Genomic DNA, 6,392 nt, shown 5'->3' on the forward strand with positions numbered 1-6,392 from the left:
TCTGCAAGCTCCTGGTCGCTTGGTAGTCCTTCCAGGGGGAGTCGACCTGGCTGCAGTCCCCAAGCCAGGGGATCCGAGAGAGGGCGAGCATGCTCACCTGCCAAATCTAGTTCTTGAAAGTTGAATGTATAAATTAATCATTACTACTTCACCTGAGTTTTCTCTATTAGAAACATCAAAATTTATATAAATACCTAGAGAATTTATATTGTCAATATCTCCACTTTTTGTGAGATATGTGCTAAATGATCCTTAAAGATCTTATTTTATTTTATTTCATTTTTTGCACATGTTAGTTATTTCCTGGAACTACTTAGTAATAAACCTAAAACTGCTAGATGAAAAAGTGTGAAATACAATTTAACTGATAGGCACTGAAAGTGATTTTTTTTAACTTGGGCTGTGGTAATTTGGAAATAAGATCTCATGAAACTAGCAAGCTTCTACACAGCAAAAAGCTCTCCATCTAGTGAGTCAGATAGTCAATGTAATAGGAAAAAATACGTTGCCAGTTATACATCTTGCAGAGGATTATGACTAAAATATACAAAGAGTTCATGGAGTGAGCCTTAAATTCAATTTTAAAAAGTGATTGATTACTCCATTAACATCTGTACTACTAGACATTGTACACAGAGAGAGTCCTATGAACACACAGCTCTAAATGGGATGTCTCCATCAAATCTCTCCCCTCCGAGTGCAGGGAAACCCATGAAAGAGGAGACTGGAGTTGGGGAGATGGAGGTAATTGGGACACTGGGGGGAAAAGACCTTCTAAAAACAATTGGACAAAGCTCTTATGAACTCAGAGAGACTAAAACAGCAAGCATAGAAACTAACCAGGTCAGCACCAGGTCCTCTGCACCTCTGCATGTATACTATTGCTTTAAGTTTAGTGCTTCTAGGAGACTCCTGAATGTGTAAATGAGTGGGTCTCTGATCCTTGTGCCTTCTCTTGCTTTTTTAAAAAAAATTTCTGTTGATTTATCTTATTTAACTTCAATAAGATTGTTTTGTTTGATATTATTATATTTTATATTGTTATGTTTGATTGTTATATCCTGGAATCCAATTCTTCTCTAAAGAGAGACAGAATCAGAGTAAATCTGGATGGGAAAGGTGGTGAGGAGGAACTGGGAGGGGTAGAGGGAGAAGAAACTGTGTTAAGATTAAAGGAAAAATTTTAAAAATAAAGAATAAAACAAAACCTTGAGGCTTTCCTGAATTTAACATCTTTTAGTGCTGTTAATATTAAACTATGACTCATTCTCAAATTAACACAAAAATTTGTACTACTTTAGGCAAGTCACTGTTGTAGATATTAGGATTTGATGGTGGGACTTCTTTTCTCCTCTGGTAGTATGCAAAGTACCTTCCAGCAAGAGGGCATTACTCAGTAGGGGCTGAAGCTTCTATTTGGCAGTATATCAATTTCCCCAGGTTCAAGGGCAGAGGCAAGGGGTACTTTCAACAATACGGCCTTCCTGGCTGGTTGTGGAGGTTAACTAGTACCTTTCCTCAAATCTCTCCTTAAGGTAGACCCAGTTCTCCTCTCAAGGCTCAGGGATGTATGTGGAAGAGGAAAGAGAAAGAGGGTAAGAGCAGAGATGGTGGTGGATGAGTCCAAGGAAAGAGTGCCTTCCAGACACAAGAGGGCTGATGTGCATTTGAATTTACAGAGACTGTAGCAGTAAGGGCAAGAACAGGACTTGTTTAAGTTCATACCAGACAAAACCCCAGGACTGAGAAGGGGAAATGGGTACAAAGTCCTATCTTGAACCAAGAAGCTATTTGCAATTAATGCCTGCTGATAAATGAAAAACCAGTTTTCCCCAATGGATTAGCTCTGGATATATAAACAGAATTCCAGGACAGGCCCCATTCCCAAGAGTAGTTGGCTAAAACAAAACAAACTTTATGCTTTCCTCTACGGTTTTTTATTTGGTTTAGTACTTTTTGTCTTATTCTTTTTGTTTTGATTTTCATTTTTTGTGCTTTTTTTGAGAGAAACAAAGATACAGAGAGCATAGTGGATATGACAAGACTACAAACCCTCAAATCAACCTTCAGTACCATACTTTCTACAGTGAGGCCTTCCCTTTAAAGGTTCAGTTTTTCCAGGAAGCCTGTGCTTTTCCAAAGTGAAATGGAGAAGGAGGAGTAGATTTTGGGGAAAGGAGAGATGCGCAGAGGGGACTAAGAGGAGTGGAAAGAGGGGAAACTGTAATCAGAATGTGTTGATAACAAAAAGTAAAAAGTAAAATTAAATTTTAAAAAAAGGTTCCAAAACTTCCCTACAAGTCACGACTGATTGGGACCAAGTGTTCAAACACATGAGCATATTTGAGACATTTTTCATTCAAACACACACACACACACACACACACACACACACTATATAACTTTCAGGTAGTGCCAACAGATAGGATTACTCTTTTGTCAATATAGACTATGTTTTCTTTAATTTCCTATTTTTTGAAATGTCCTGTTTGATAAGAAATTAAAATGGATATACAATAGTGTATTTCCACGCAGCCAGTTTCAGTGCAGTGAATAGGTATGTAAATACAGGGCAGCTAATTTTCCAGTGTTTTGCCAGAGAGAATGCTGGAGAAACATAGGTCTTTTTATTTTTAATCAGATCCCTAGGACTTACAAGGTCATAAAAATCTCTTGGGCCATATTGGCAGGTGGCACTTTTGGCATCAGTAGATGCTATTTATTTCCCCAAGGTTAGAGAGGACCCTCTGGGTAAAACCTCTCCATCAGTTATGATCTGCAGGTAATGATTTCTCAGAACCTTGGAGAACAAACAATGTGTTCTGAATCTGGAAGCTCAGAATTCATTCCAAGATAAAATATTAGTGTTATGTTTTTCTGCATCATATACCCCTAAATCTACCAGACAATCACTGCTGTGAAGGGGATGTTAAGAAGGTCCATTCCTGAAGTCTCCATGCAAAAAGGTGATCTTTTTTGTCTTTGGAAACCTCCTCTAAGAGGGCTAAGGAATCTAATGTGCCTCATGCCCTCATCTAAGACCACCATGGAGTCTGAAGGAGGAGGAGTTGGGCCACCCAGGTAGAAGTGAAGCAGGGTGGCTGAAGCAGACTGACCCTTATCCTCACAACAATATATATTTAATACACACATAAATTAATATTAATTCTCAAAAATGTTAATATATTTTATTATTTTGTTTTGTGTGTATACGTGTGAGTGCACATGTTCTACTGCTTTCATTTGAAAATGAGACAACAATTTACAGGAATAGGTTCTTTTCTTCCCTGATATGGATCCTGGGAACTGAATTAAGGTTATCAGACTTGGAGGCAAGTGTTCTTACTGTCTTCCAAGCCCACTATTCATCTTTCTACATTCCCTTAGTATTATAAGTGAATACACATGGAGATGTAACTGGAAAAGGAAAAATGCTGAGAATGGGATTCTTGAAAGTAATTTCCCATTCTGAGTATTGATATTATTATAGTGTATGTACTGGGAAAAGCTAAGATATTATCATAATATTCCCATTTCTTCTACTTTCACAGATATGACCTGAGGAGGAATGGCCTTTGGTAATGGTTCCATCACAGTGAAGGAGTTCATCCTCCTGGGCTTGACACAGCAGCCAGAGCTCCAGCTGCCTCTCTTCTTCCTCTTCTTAGCAATCTATGTGGTCTCCATGGTGGGGAACCTGGGCTTGATCGTTCTGATTGTTTTGAAACCTCACCTGCACACTCCCATGTACTACTTTCTTTTCAACCTTTCCTTCATTGACTTTTGCTACTCCTCTGTCATTACCCCTAAAATGCTGGTGAGTTTTCTAAAGCAGAACATCATCTCCCATGCTGAGTGCATGACCCAACTCTTCTTCTTTGCCTTTTTTGTTATTGATGAATGTTGTATTTTAACAGCAATGGCCTATGACAGATATGTGGCCATATGTAAGCCACTGCTTTATAAGGTTATCATGTCCCATCAGGTTTGCTTCATGATGACAATGAGTGTTTACACAATGGGTTTAGTGGGTGCCATGGCCCACACTGTGTGCATGCTGAGACTCACCTTCTGTAATGGCAACATCATCAATCATTACATGTGTGACATACCTCCTCTCCTGAAGCTCTCCTGCACAAGTACTGCCGTTAATGAGCTGGTGGTTTTTATTGTTGTAGGTGTCAATGTGATAGGACCTAGTTTGATCATTTTCACTTCTTACACTTTGATCATTTCCAACATTTCCCACATACGTTCCACTGAGGGCAGGTCCAAGGCTTTTAGTACCTGTAGCTCTCACATAATAGCTGTTTCTATTTTCTTTGGAGCCTCAGCATTCATGTACCTTAAACCTTCTCCTACTGGATCTGAGGGTGAAGATAAAGTGTCCACTGTTTTCTACACCATTGTGGGCCCAATGTTGAACCCTTTCATCTACAGTTTGAGGAACAAGGATGTCCACATTGCACTGAGTAAGACATTGAAGAAGAGCATGCTTAAATAGACAAACACTGTTTATCTTTTTTTAATATGATGAAATTTATTCCAGATGACACTGTTTATTTTATAGATACAGATCTTACTTGCTGTAAGCAATGTATCAGTCTGTGGAGAGAATCCTAGCAGAACAAGTAATGTGAAGAAGAAAGTGAGGACTTCATTCTCTCAGAAATAATACAGTAAATACTTCAGTTGTTGATTCTCTAACTTAGTTTTCAGTTTTCTAATTTTTAATTTCTCACTGTATGGCCTAGGATTATCTTAGACTGGTGATTTTTTGTCTCAGTCTCCTGAGTGCTAGAATTATGGGTAGGCATATACCACTGTGTATGGCTTATATAGATTAAAGTAAAAGTTCTGAGTTAATAAATCCAGAAATGGCAAAATTGCAAAGTTTTTGTTGTTGTTGTTGTTTTACTAGAAACATCTAGGATCCTGTAGAGTTATGATGAACATGTACTGTTTCAAAGATCTTAGATTTAGTCTTTCCTAATTTAGCAAAACTCTATTCAGTGTGGAACAAACTGTTGATGGGAAAGATTTCTTTCTTTCTCTAATATAAGAGGAGCAGTATAAATGTCCCTGTCATTCTAATTTCTTTTCCCACTTTAAATTTAGGGGAATTTGGAAAGAGAAGTCAAATTTTCTTATTCTAATTCCTAAGGACATGAAATGGAATAGCAACTTTTAGAGGCCAAAATGAATGTAACCTAAATCTGTGTGCACATGTCTGACTTCAGGAATATGATGGATACATGGACAGGCTGGTTATGTTGTCACTGACACAGTCTAGCTACACATTCTAACAAGTGAGAGCTTGTTCTTATCGGAAATTAAGTTTATAATCTTAATTAGTAGGTGAATGTTTCAATGGCATTATTTATGTTGCAGAGGTTTATGTAGTAAAAAGAAATCATGCAGTTTGTATTTGAGTCTTTATGGAGGAAATGGTATGGAGAACACATGCTGCTTCTTCAGAATGAGTGATCAGGGTGGGCCTGGCAAAGAAGGTGGTTTGTGAGCTCTGTCAATGGATCAGAGAGAGAAAGCCGTAGAAAAGGTATTCCCAACAAAAGGGGGAGCTGGCACAAAGTCTGACAGGCAGTGAAAACCTTGATGCATAGAGAAGCAGAAAAAACATTATTTCAGCTCCCATATCGTGTGTAAGGTAAGGACACAAGTTTGGAGATTTGTGTGATCCAAAAATAAAAAAAAAATTAGAACTAACGCTGATGTATTAAGAGTCTGTAAAGGAATGGATGGGTGCTGCCAAAAGAAAAATTATATTATTTTATTTTTACTGTTTTGAAGTCTTAACTATGTTTATTTTATATACCTCTCCTGATATGTTAAGGATTTCATTGCTAATTTGTAGTGAAGTTCATTACATAATCTATATCTAATAATACCAACTTGTCATTTTCTGCGTTCAGGGTCAATTTCTTCCCTAATATTCTGGATGAGTCACAGCTGTAGGATCTGAACTGTATGATCAGGTATCACATTGGAAGCTTTTTTGATGTCATTATTTCACCCATGTAGTAATAATGTCCCAATGTGGAAAGATAACTGAAATTGACATGCTTTTGGCTACAAATTCTGTGAGTTTTGTGCTCTGTGTCCTCTTGGACTTAGTTTCTAAACAAAAACTGCTGTACAACTTAAATAATGTGTCACATATTTACACAACGCTGTCTACTTCATCTTTCACATATTTTATTGTAGTGTTTCTCAAATGCAGATTATTGTTGTGTAGCATCCCAGAAATGAGCACCTTTCTCATCCTCTATCATTATTCCCATTGCTATTGTCTTATTGTGAAGCTTGATTGTCACTGGGCAAGTATTATCATAGCTATTGAAGTTGTCATTGTAAATGAGTCGTCAAAGTTG

General features: G+C 37.7%; 1 pseudogene; it reads left to right on the plus strand.

The window, feature by feature from the left end:
* The first annotated feature begins 3,553 nt into the window (after positions 1–3,553).
* LOC101831298 lies at positions 3,554–4,504 on the plus strand (annotated as a pseudogene).
* Positions 4,505–6,392: the final 1,888 nt, after the last annotated feature.

This window comes from Mesocricetus auratus, unplaced genomic scaffold (assembly GCF_017639785.1).
Source record: "Mesocricetus auratus isolate SY011 unplaced genomic scaffold, BCM_Maur_2.0 Super-Scaffold_100022, whole genome shotgun sequence".
Lineage (NCBI taxonomy): Eukaryota > Metazoa > Chordata > Mammalia > Rodentia > Cricetidae > Mesocricetus > Mesocricetus auratus.